A 13,081-nucleotide genomic window follows, 5' to 3' on the forward strand; every position below is an offset into this window, starting at 1 on the left:
CTTGTCCCTCTTGTGCTAATTATATGTGCTTTCACTTTTCTCCTACAGTCTCCAAATTCATCTTCCCTCTGGCCTTTGATGTGTGTCTGTCAGCTAATATTTTTATACAGATAATATTTTCAAGTTCCTGCCAGAAGAATTCTAGGGAAAACTTTCTCTTCTTGCTTTCCAGGTCTCTACCGCCTCTCTCCCTCCCTCTTCCTAATCTGCTCTTTGTTTTCATTACATCCTCTCCTATTGTCCCAGGCTACCAGCCCCTTTGACTCCCCGTCAAGGCCAGGTGCTGGCCAGTCACCTCACCGAGGATGCTGGTAGCCCCCAGAACCCTTTGTCTTCCTGTCTTGTGCCATGACTGCCCTGTGACTGCTGCTTCCAGGCTGTAGGGCACTGCTAGGCAAAATGATGAATCACTGCTGTCTCTTCAGCAGACTAATTAATAGACGGCAGTCCTTTGATTCTTCATCTGCTGTTGACTTCCAACCCATTTCCTTCAATAGCTCTTAGAATGCTTTTTGCACAGTTTTTAAGTCCCAGTCTGCAGTCTCCACTCAATCTCTAAGGATGACATCACTACCTTATTTTATTGAGAAGATCTGGGTTAGGGGACACAATTCAAATGTCAACAGGGGCCATCGAAATTATTGAAATGAAAGGGGTGTTAGGCAGGGGCTGTTGTAGACTTGCAGGATGCTGGCCTTGCCCAAGGAGGGGCAGCACTGATTGGAGTCCGGGGGAAGCTGGGCTCAGTATTGCCCCATCTTCTGTTTTCTCTAGAAAAATCAAATTCCTGGTTTTCTAGTGAAATCTCTACATGTTGAAGTCACATTTTTGGAAATACTGTGTGGGCTAGAACAAAACACATCTGGCAGCTGGTCATCTTGATTCTAGGGCTTCTCTTTCTTTTTTCACCTCATCATATTTCTCTATATTCATTTGCCAGCATTTCTTTGTCTCCAGGGTCGCTTCTTTCCCTTCCTGTCTCACGTGTCCGGTTGTTTTCTCTCCACCTTTTATCTTCATAAAAACATTCAGGATGTCCCCCTTCCTAAGCACATAGCTAATGACTCCTCCTTCCGTGCTGTTGCCCGTGTCCCGGTGTCCCGTCTTTTCTTCGTTCTTTCATACTGAGTTTATAAACAGTGAAGGGGTCTACGTTCATTGCTCTTGCTTCTTCACTCCTTTTAACCCCTACAATCATTTGTCTTCACGACTTCTCTGAAGCTGTCTCATTCCCTGGACCCTATGATTGTACTAACCTGAATTTTCCTCTCTGAACACTACTTTGCCATCTGTTTTCATCTTGCTACATCTTAACCATGTTATTTCTCCATCTTACTCACTTTTCCTTCTTAAATAGCCCCCATAACTACCCTTAATTATAAGTTATTTTTTCCTGGTTTTTCCTAGTATTTCATCTGCCCATGTCATGTGACAGCCATACCATATTATGTTAGATTACATTATAGGTCATTAATATGCTTCTTCTAATGGATCATGAAATTTTTTTTTTTTCCCAGAAAGAGACTTTACCTTACTATTACGTTTTTTTGGTTCCCTACACCATGTAGCCCAGTGGTAGGTATCGAATACATTTTTTAAATGATAACTTTCACATTATTAATAACTAAAACCTAAGACCATAGGATACCTCTGACACCGCCACCACCAAGCCCAGCAGATTAGAACTTATGAAGGTTTTTGTGGCCACATGCTATGTTTGGCCCATGATAGTCAAAGAAAAAACTTTGTCTCTCACTTGAATGCTTCTTCCACAGAAGATTAGCTCTGTGATTGTATTCCACGACGGCTGACTCCACCTGCTGTTTGCAAAATATGGAAGGTATATTATTGCATAGCAGGGATGGGTTTTCTTCAGAAGTACTGTTCTAGACAGAAATTGGTAAAAACTCAAGTGAATCAAAAGCCTTTAGGATAAAACCCCATTTAGAATAGTGATGGGGGGCAGGGATGAAGAAAAGAGGTAGTTCCTCAAAGTTAAGCTTTAGTTTGAGGAGGAGATTTTAACTTTTAATTACAGATAACAACTACTAAAAATGGATAATAACAAGGACTTTTGGGGGAGTGGGTGAGGGCTTATTGTTTGCCAAGCTCTCTATGTGAATTACATCACTTAATTCTCACACAGTAAGTGGGAATTATGGAATCTCCATTTTATAGATAAGGACCCTGAAGCACAGAGAAGTTAAGTCAGCTTGTTTAAGGCCACACAGTCAGCGAGTAGTGGAGCTGGGATTCGGCCAAATCCCAGAGCCCATCGTACTAACCGCTCTGTACCAGAAAAGGGAGTTGAGGAGGGAAAGAAAGGATCCGTCTGGAACATGTTTCCTACCCCTGTTCCTAGGGTCTAAATACTACTTTATAATAAGTCTGTTCCTGCCCCAAAGGCAATTTTATGGCACCTTTGCACATTGTGCCTCAGTTTATCTTCCATATTACTCAGTGTTAGCAGAAGAGGAATGCACACTGGTTTTGTTCTGTCTTTCTAATCTATATCAATAAAGGGCAGAATATCAATAAGGAAAAATTAACCTACATGAATTTTAAAGGTGAACTGGAATGTATTAAATTGTACCTGCAAATACAATTCAGACCATGGGATACTCTACAGGCCCAATAACTCAGTTTCTTCAATAAATAACTTGGAAGGAAAAAGAAAAAAGATGAAGAAGGAACCTGTAGATTGAAACATTGTTTAAAGATCTATCAACCAACCACAGTGGTGGGTCCTAATGAAACCCTAATTTAAACATTGGTTTTTAGATACAACTTTTATAAAATAATTGGGAATGTGATCACTGACTAGAAATGGGGTGATGCTGGCATAGAAATTCCTCTCCCTAACAACAGGAATTATTGCTAATTTGGGGGAATATGATAATAGTCTTACAATTACCTTTTAGACATATGTACTAAAATATTCATGGAAGAAATGATAGGATTTCTTGGAATTGCTCCAAGATAATATGGGAGTGTGAGTGGTGGGAGGATAGATGGAACCAGATTGGCATGGGTGGTGATTATTGAAGCTGGTCATGGGTACTTGGCACTTCATTGTCTTAATCTACTTATGTTGGTACATCTTTGACATTTTCCATAATGAAAGTTTCAGGAAAAAAAATAAACTGGTAAATCCAACTTAAACAATAAATTGTTTTAAAACTTAAAATACTTAAGGTATTTTAAAGTCTGGAAAGGTTGTTTAATCTCAGTGAAGTTTAATCCTGGCTCGGCATTCAGATCAAGTAGATATTGTCGGGACACTGATTGAAACCCAAGAGAAGTTTATATCCCATATCATTATGGAGACATTCTGGACTTTAAAAAATTTAAGAGATGGGGTATTGCTATGTTGCCCAGGCTGGCCTCAAACTCCTGGGCTCAAGCAATCCTCCTGCCTTAGCCTCCCAAGTAGGTGGGATTGCAGGCTCTCACCACGGTGCCCAGCCAGACTTTTTAATTTTTAAGGGCAATGGGAAAAGGATAAAATTTGCCTTTAATCTAACTCATCTTTCCTCTTAAGACAGTACATGGCATGGACCCATAGTGGCCTCAAAAAGCTACAGCCCTTGATGGTGTCGTAAAGAAGAAGGGTCATGGGATCTCATAAGAAAGAGAAGTTGTCATTAATGCTGGTCAGGCAGTTAGGCAAATGTAGCCACAGTAGTCTTAGAAGTTATTTTTTCATGTTTTCTGGTTCATTAGGGAGATTTTGCTCTTAATCTCAAAAAGTACTGCTGTATTCTTTTTTGTATTGGTTGACTATTTAAAAATCAAAGTTTGCAGAGGAGAATGTTCTTTTTCTAGAATGTCTTGATATATTAAGCTTAGGATAGTGTGTTTAATTACTGATTTCTGTAGAAGTTAAGAATGCCAGTGTTACATCTTTCTTCACCAAGCCCATCTAATTCAGCTTCCAACTGTGTAAGGATGAGGGATGGAAGTGGAGGGGCCTTGTTTTGCTTTAGAAGCAGATATGATGCCAGGATGTTCTCAATCACTGAGGGCTTGTGGGTGTAGTGAGTCACTTAGCAGAGCCGGCTTCCCTAACCAGCCTTCTCCTTCCATCCTCTCCCAGACTTTTCCCATCTTTTAGAAACTTCCTTCCTAAAATTATTTAATGGCTTTGCTTCCATGACCTGTGTTCTTTCCCAGTGAATTTATCAAAAACCCATCTTGTTGCTGACCACTTTTAAACGGATGAAGTTCAACCATGAATGAACCCAGGGATTTTTACTAAACTTTCCGGACCTGTTTTTCCAACTACGTTGTATATGTATTCACCAAGAGGTTCCATAGGCTTTTTGAACTCAAATGTGATAAAAATGTAATTATGCACCCCCCGCCACTTTATGTCTTCTGAATTCTCTGTTACCACAGAGGAAAAGGTCAGAAACCAGAGTCATAGAGTCATCAGTGATGTCTGCTCCTTCATGCTGCAACTGAATCCCCTAAATGCTTTTCTCAGTTTTCCTCTTCCCTGCATTCTCACTGCTAGTTCATGGCCCTGAAACCATAATTGCATCCCCTGCCTCCAAATTCATCCTCTGGTGTGGTCTCCAGAATGATCTTTTTGAAATTCTAATTTGATGTTGATTTTTCTCCCGCTTTAAAGCCCTCTGCAGTGGGCTCTGAACCTTTTTCATCAGGGGTACTGCTGTCATCAAACTTGTGAGCATCTCCTTCAGTATGTATATTTATTATAAATAATATACACATTGCACTGATATATTAAATACTGTAAACACACCTACAAAGTAGAAGTCTTGTATTATCTTTCATACAACATAAATAGTTGTATGGCTATACATAAATAGTTGGATGGCTGACTATGCCTTCTGGTCTGACTGCTGAAGGCACTCTTTAATTCACCCCTCTGCTTTCCTGCCCACTGGCCTTCTGTCAAGAAGTCTCCCCTCCTCATTCCCACATGTTCCTACTCACCTCAATCATTCCTGTGCATATATCTACATTTTTTTGTTTGTTTGTTTTTGAGACAGAGTCTTGCCCTGTTGCCCAGGCTGGAGTGCAATGGTACAATCTCAGCTAACTGCAACCTCTGCCTCCCAGGTTCAAGCAATTCTCCTGCCTCAGCCTCCCGAGTAACTGGGATTACAGGTGCCGGCTACCACGCCTGGCTACTTTTTAGTATTTTTTAGTAGAGACAGGGTTTCACCATGTTGGCCAGGCTGGTCTCAAACTCCTGACCTCATGATCCACCTGCCTCGGCCTCCCAAAGTGCTGGGATTACAGGTGTGATCCACCGCGTCCAGCCTACATTTTATACAGTTTCCAAGTATAGATATTTTAGATACTGTTCTCCATGGTCTTTAGCATTATAGCCTTGATAATTTCTTAATTTTATTGCTCTACCTTCCCCAAATTAATTAAACCATTTACCATCCCTCTAATAATGGATATTCAGATATTTCCAATTACTTATTGTTATTTAGAGTTCTACAACATCGCCACCAGTGAGTGTTAGGATTTTTTGTGTGTTTTGGTATATGTAAAATGGTAACTCATGGCTGTTTAATATGCATTTTTGGTTACCATTGCAGATGAAATTTTCACCATATATTTATTTATTTTTCCCAATAAGACTAGGATTTCAATTTTTTTCTTAAAATATATACACTTAAATAAAGTTGTATTTTACATACTATATAGTAATCATTCCTTTATCAAATATGCAGTTCTGTTAGCTTCTCTAATAATAAAATAGCTGGATACTCTCCTGTCTGTTTGTTGGATGAGAAAACTTGAGGCTTAGATAGGCTAAGTAACTTGACAGATCATATAGCTAAAAGTTGTGGACATGAGGTATTAAAAGTCAGGCTGATTGATTTCAAACTCTACCCTCTAAGTCATCTTGCTTGCTTCCTTTGACAAAAACAATACCTAATGTTTATAATAAAATTATAAAATACGGATAAACAAAATGAAAAATTAAATCACATTAATCTGAAATCCTGCCACACAGTAGCAACCACTGTCAACATGTTGTCGTATGATAGCATACCTCAGAGGGAGACACAAGACCCACTGACTGGGGGTGGGAGGGGTTTTGAAAAAATGTGCATAAGGCCGAGGTGGGCGGATCACGAGGTCAGGAGATCGAGACCATCCTGGCTAACATGGTGAAACCCCGTCTCTACTAAAAATACAAAAAAAATTAGCCGGTCATGGGGGCGGGCGCCTGTAGTCCCAGCTAATCGGGAGGCTGAGGCAGGAGAATGGCACGAACCCGGGAGGCAGAGATTGCAGTGAGCCGAGATGGTGCTACTGCACTCCAGACTGGGCGACAGAGTGAGACTCCGTCTCCAAAAATAAATAAATAAATAAATAAAAATGTGCATATACCTCTCCTTTCATCTCCCCTCCCACATCTCTTTCTAATTAAAGATGTTACTGGTAGTAGACTGCTCTGGGATCTGTGACGAAGGAGAAGAAGAAAGTGTTGAAAACCATATTCTTCCTGACTTTTATGTGTGTGTATATTTATGAAAAAGCAAATCCTTTAGTATATCATGAGTGTCCTTCTATGTCATGAATTATTGGTAACCACTCCTGTAACCTGGTTCTGCTTAATATTCTGATGGATGTACCTCAGTATACAGACATTTAGATTGTTTCCATTTTTTAATTATAAATATTATAACATTCTTGTGAAAAGAGTATATATTTATCTTTGCTCATTTTTCCAGGTTTTTCTTGTAAGTCTAATAAATGTAGAATGATGGGCCAAAGGCTATTATATTTTTAGGGCTTTCGATGAGCATTGTCAATTGCCAATTTGCCCACCGAAAAAGCATCTATCAGTCTGGTCCGTGGTAAAATGAGAGGGAAAATGGGGGAGGAGATGAACCCACCAATCCATTTTTTTTTCCTTAAACACACATGTGATGCAGAGATCATGGTTGTAATCTGACAATGAAAATGTGCCTATTCCATGTGGGGCATTTTATGGGAAAGAGTCGCTACTGTTCTTGCTGGGTCAGTAATGATAGAATTCATAATGGGCCAACCCACTTTTCAGACCTATGATGACCTCACTGGGGTATGTTAGTTCCTGCAGTTCTACTAACATTATAAAGTGTTATATACCAGTGGGCTGAAGTCATTGTTTTAATTCAATCACTATACAAAATTCACATTAGTTCAGAATAGCCTTTCACAATGCTTGTGGGATCTCAGTGGTTTGACTTCATATTTTTTGAGTGATATTTGCAATAACACATTGGTTAGTGATTTAGTGAAAATACTTGATTTTACAGGATTTCTTAGGTATGGGTGCCCGAATTTTGAGAGTGGCGCAGTCATTTCTCTCACATTTTCAAAAAGGATAGGACATATTTCAGGACATTTATAGAATGCTTTTTTCCTCTGAGGACATGATGACTGACTGTAATCCACAATCTCTGATTTCTACCCTGATGCTTCAAGAAGTGTACAAATAATGAGAACATCTACTCTAAAGTTCTTGCCCCCAACTGAGTTGAAACCCACTGTTTAAATATATTGTTATGTAATTTTTACACTATAATTCATATTTTTATATAGTTTTAATACATTGTTATGTAAATTTTGCACTTCAGTCCATATTATTCTCATATAAAATAAAGTTTTAAAGTATTTGCCACAAAGAAAAATTGGTTTATAATTGGTATACCTGGAAGCTGAAACATGTTCTTTCCTTCACTAGGCTGCCAGTACAGTCTCACACAGCATATTACTGTACATATGTTTACTTTTATATAAAACTTTATGGCAGACTTTAATCATTTCAGTCAATTCAGTCAAAATTTTCAAAGAATGACAACTTTTGAATTCCACAACTGCTCAGAATCTTTGAATTAGGATCTTACTGTGGAAAATAAAAATAATTTGGCAGTATTGGCAAAGAAAGCAAGCCATTACTAAACACTTCAAATATGATTGCAAAGCAACATGTTAATTTAAAAACATGTGGGCCTTGTTTGATGTAATATGTCAATAGATAATGCAAATACTAAAATTTTGCAACCTCGAGGGAAATTGACTACATTGACTTTTATTTTGGCATGGAAAATGGGTTCACTGAGGACTTTGGGACATGGGATTATCAGATTATTCATTGAGCTAGTATTTACTGCACAGTGCTTAGTACTGTGGCAACACAGAAAAAACTGCACACTAAACCCTTTAAAGCATGAGGGATGAATCCCAAGCCCTCATCCATCCTCAGATTTGCAGATATACCATAACATGTAATTTCTTCATCTCTTTAATGTCTATTTATTTTATTGGCTAAGGGCTGTCACTTCCTTGTACCACTTGATCTTCACTTTCATGGCTAGGACTGACCGCTGGCTTTTTTCTAACAATCCCACAAAGAAATAAGTTTGAAGTTTGCTCATAAGAGTTACTAGATAGTCAGAAAACAAAGCTTTCTTGGAATGCAGATGTTTATTGGTTGGCTGGGCTCCATGTAACTAACACAGCCCAAGCTTGTGATTTGAATTTGCTTCTCAGCTAAGTTAGCTCTACTTGTCAGGGACTCTTCATCTACAATTTGAAAATGCCAAGCATCTATTTGAAAGAATCTGTTATTTGAGAAACAATGTCTTATTGAGAAAGCAAAACAGACTTTTGGAATATTTAAACAGTGAACGTTAATATGTGATTAAATACCCGAATGAATGGGTGGTGGAAATAGTAACGGGTGTTGGCAATGAGAGAAAATGAAGACTACATAGGGACATAATATGAAAAGGCTTCATGATTTGGGCAAGATCTAAGAAGCCAAAACCATATTTGAGCCACAAATATGGTTTTGAGTGTGTTGCTAGTAGAGGTTTTGATGTTGGTAGTAGAAGAGAAAATAGGGTCTTTAACAAAGGGTACAGAATGAGTATGGCCTCAGAAACAGGAGTAGATATGATATACTGAAGAAAAAGCCGGTCATCCTGGAGGCATGAAGACCAAACATAGAAGGAGATGAGGTGGGAAAAGTTAGAAAGACAAGATGTGGAAGGTCTTTAATATCAAACTCAAGGATCTAGACTTTACTCTGCAGACATTGAAAACCAGTTGGAGACTAGCGTGATTAAAAAGAAGGTTAAAGGCTGGGTGCAGTGGCCCATGCCTGTAATCCCAGCATTTTGGGAGGCTGAGGTGGAAGGACTACTTGAAACCATGAGTTAGAAACCAGCCTGGGTTACAAAGTGAGACCTCATCAGTACAAAAAAATAAAATAATAAACTAGTCAAGCTTGCACACCTGTATTCTAGCTACTCAGCAGACTGAAACAAGAGGATTGCTGGAGCCCAGGCTTTTGAGTCTGTAGCGAGTTGTGATTGTACCACTGCACTCCAGCTTGGATGACAAAGTGAGACCCTGTCTCTTTAAAAAAAAAAAAAAAAAAAAAGCCCAAAACAACAAAAAGGTTAAGAGCATCTCTGCACATGAATTGGTGATGAGTAATTTAGTGCTATATTTTCTCTCTATTTATTTGGAATCATATAAACCTATCTTTCAGTACAGAAGGGCACTGAGTCACATTTAGGTGACATATTTCCTCCCAAAATCCCAGAGAACTTCAGGAAGTGGTGGGGGTGATTCAGCAAGGGGACATCTTCCTGACCGTGTGATGGTTGTGGCTGGATAGAGCTCTTTTTGCCAGGCTATGAGAACAATCTTTCCGTCAATTCTGTTGATGCTTACTCAACGTTTTCTCAGATGGAAACTTGGTGGAGGGTAAGACTAGATGGGAACAAACTTTAGAGTCTCTCTGCTAAGTCTTCCTCCTAAATGAAGCCTTTCTGAAGGGCCTGAACTTCCTGGAGAGGCCTTACTTATCAAGGAAAACATAGATATTGGTTAGTTAGCTTGATTCTTTGATTACTTATGCTAAAAAATAAAGAATATGATAGGCTTTTATATTCCCAGTACCCCAAGATTAGCTCTAATCTTAGATGGGTCTTAAAAGTCCATGGAAGTCCATGTATAGTCTTATTTTAGGTATCTTAACCTAAATTGTACAGAGGTATATTTTACTGGATTGACCTAACATAACTAACAGACCTTTTGAGATTTTATTTTGTATAATTTATAAAATGGAAAGTATTATCAACATAGCATAAAGATTAAGAAATGAGCTCTGGAGCTGGACTGCGTGGGTTCTGGTCCTGATTTCTCCACTACTTAACCTTGGGCAAGTTATTTAACCCCTCTGCCTCGATTATCTCATTTAGAAGGTAGAAATAATTTACTTCTTTCCTAGGATTTTTGTCAGAATTAAATGAACAAATTTGTTGTTTATTTACTAAGAGTAAAGCTCTTAAAATATTCCCTGGTATATAAGTTCCCAACAAATATCGCAATTAGTATATCATAAATGAAAAAATTAAAGCAGTTAAAGGTTAAGTGACTTAGGTAGTTATCCGGCAACATGACTACACTAGGATTAGCATTTCTTATTTTTAAGACAGTCTACTGAAGTAGCAGGTTTTTTAGACCAGAGGTCAGCAAATCTTTTCTTAAAAGGCCAGATATAAACATTTTATACTTGTGGATCTTATGGTCTCTGTTGCTACTGCTCAACTCTGTCATTGTGTCTTGGAAAAATCAACCACAGACAAAATCTAAATGTATGGGTGTGGCTGTTTTCCAATAAAATTTTATTTACAAAAAAGGTGGCAGACTCACATTTGGCCTTCTTACAGACCCTTGTTTTAGACACTTAAGTCATATCTGAAAAGAGACTGTAGATTCCATTTCGTTTTGAAGGCTGAAATATGGCATTATGTGTTATAATAAACAGAAACTTTGATTTTTAATGATTGTTTAACATGTTAGTCTCATGATGGTCATACTTTAGGATAGCAAAGGGATTTAGAAAATAAGCAATGGTAACAAATGTGTTTTTTATCTCAAAGAGATCCATAGAAATCACTTATTTAACAGTTGGAGAATTATCTTGGAATTTGAGACCTGAGGTTGTGGGCAGGATGTTAAGAGTTTGTTTGATTAAATGGACCCAAATATAGACTGGTTTCTTTTTTGCTTCTCTATGTATGGGATAGGTTTGTGAGTCAAATAAAAAGCTATTTGTATTTATGCTTGTCATTTCACTAAGAGTTTTTCTTCTAGGAATGTTGTTTGCATGGGTTTGGATTTTTTTATGGCTTACTTTTCAGTTCGATAATGTGTTCTTGTTTTCAAATTAAACTTGTCATTTAGATTTTTTGCGAGTGGCTATGTTGGTTAGTTAGTATTTATAGCTTAAGTCTGTTTCTGAGGAAATGACTAAAGTCTCTTTTCATTTGATCAAAACTGTAGAACAAAGAACATCTTTGACTTACTTAAACAAGTCCTATGATGAAAACTCAAAAAATATAATGGTTCATGTTTATAAATGTTTTTGTGTATTCAGTCCCGGTTAGGCCAAATAATCAGAGCTCTGTGCTGAGGGAGGGATTGAATATACTCAGTGCCTGTTAGTTAATGTGAATTTCTCTGGAGCACATTCAGGCAATGCTTATTTTCTCATAATCCTCCTCCGATCTCCGCCCCATCCCCCACCGCTTTTTTTCATTTTACATATTGTTTTGAATTGGATTTTATAGAACATAGGTTTTTTTCTTCTTCTTCTTTTTAAACTGTTCTACTAATTTTCTCCTTTCTCATTCCTAGCCAAGAGCCCTGATCCAGGTGAAGCGTGTAAACCTTGCACATGGAATTCCCAGCAAAGAGGCTGGTAGGGATCGGGACAGGGCCTGGGAAGTGACTGACTTCCAGAAACCTGCCATGTCTTGTTCTCTGCTGGAGACCTCTGCTTCTCCATCTTGTGAACATCTGCAGGCCCCCTGCAGCCTAATCTTGCCCTCTTACTGTCGACTCAGTCCTCATGGAAGTGTAGGTGCCCTTCCTTCTGCTCATGACGTCCCAGAGCAGGAGATGAGGGGGCTGAGTAGGGAAGAAGAGAAGGCCCAGCTCCTGTCTGCTCAGACCCGGGCTGACCTCTGCCCTGGGACTCAGGCTGGGACTTGTATTTTACCATAAAGGCCCTATGACAGGTGGTGGTTGGATTTTGGTGTTAGATCAGCTGTGTTGTGGACTGACTGGGATTTTCTGCACTAGCTTTTAATCTAATTATTCTTTGGTAACATTGATTGTTTCAGCTCTTTCATAAGCAGCTCAAGGAACCACTTCTCCAACTAAATCTTGGGTCTAAGTGTCTAAGTCTGAAACAGATGAAAGTGAAATCGCTGTGCTCATGGCTGCACATCCACTCACTTCTGCCTCTGCTCTCAGAAGCCCCTTAGGGTGGGATTCCTAGGAGCTCACTTTGAAAACTGCTCATTAACATGACTGTTTACTTTCAGAGCACATCCTAGTCTTAAAATTGAGCTTGCCTGTTTATATATAATAAATTGCTTAAAATTTGCTGGGATTGGTGTGTATATATGGGCCATATGTGAAGCCAGTGGTAGGAGAAAGCAGAATGGACAGATACTTACCTGATGTGATTTGATGGGGTGTTGAGAAATTCCACGATGAAAATCCACACCCACATTCATTCCTGAAATGCCATAACCAGTAATGCATTTTATTCACTGTTAAGCACCTGCCTTTTCTGAAGCTTTTTTTTTTTTTTTAAATAAAAAATGTCCTCATGAAGGATCTGGGGTTAATGAATCCTCACAAGGACAGATAGAAGGAAGGAAACAGCCACATCCGTATGTCATAATTTTGTCTAGAACTGGCCCTGACTCTTTATGCATTTGTAAAACAAGTATGGGAATATCTGTGGTATTTAACTTGGAGACACCTTGCTTTCTCCTTTGGATGCAGATAGTTCTGAGGTTTGAAGAGAGGGCATCTCAAAAGGAACGTTCACTGTTCTTAAATATTCTTTTAGTACCAAAATATATTTTATTACTGTATCATGGTGAGGATATATGTTCCTGTATATACTAATGGGGATTTTCCCCTAAGTATGAGTTATTCAAGAGATAAGAGAATCAGAAACGCAAGTCTGAAAAATAGTGTATGTGTTTCTACATATTTTATACAACTT

General features: G+C 38.6%; 1 protein-coding gene across 23 annotated transcripts in view; it reads left to right on the top strand.

Annotated features, from left to right (window-relative positions):
• LOC129009636 (liprin-beta-1) overlaps positions 1-13,081 on the top strand; it is a 180,779-nt gene that overhangs the window by 40,476 nt on the left and 127,222 nt on the right. The gene's annotated exons all lie outside the window — the stretch shown is intronic.

The sequence above is a fragment of the Pongo pygmaeus genome, chromosome 10 (assembly GCF_028885625.2).
Source record: "Pongo pygmaeus isolate AG05252 chromosome 10, NHGRI_mPonPyg2-v2.0_pri, whole genome shotgun sequence".
In the NCBI taxonomy this organism is placed as follows: domain Eukaryota; kingdom Metazoa; phylum Chordata; class Mammalia; order Primates; family Hominidae; genus Pongo; species Pongo pygmaeus.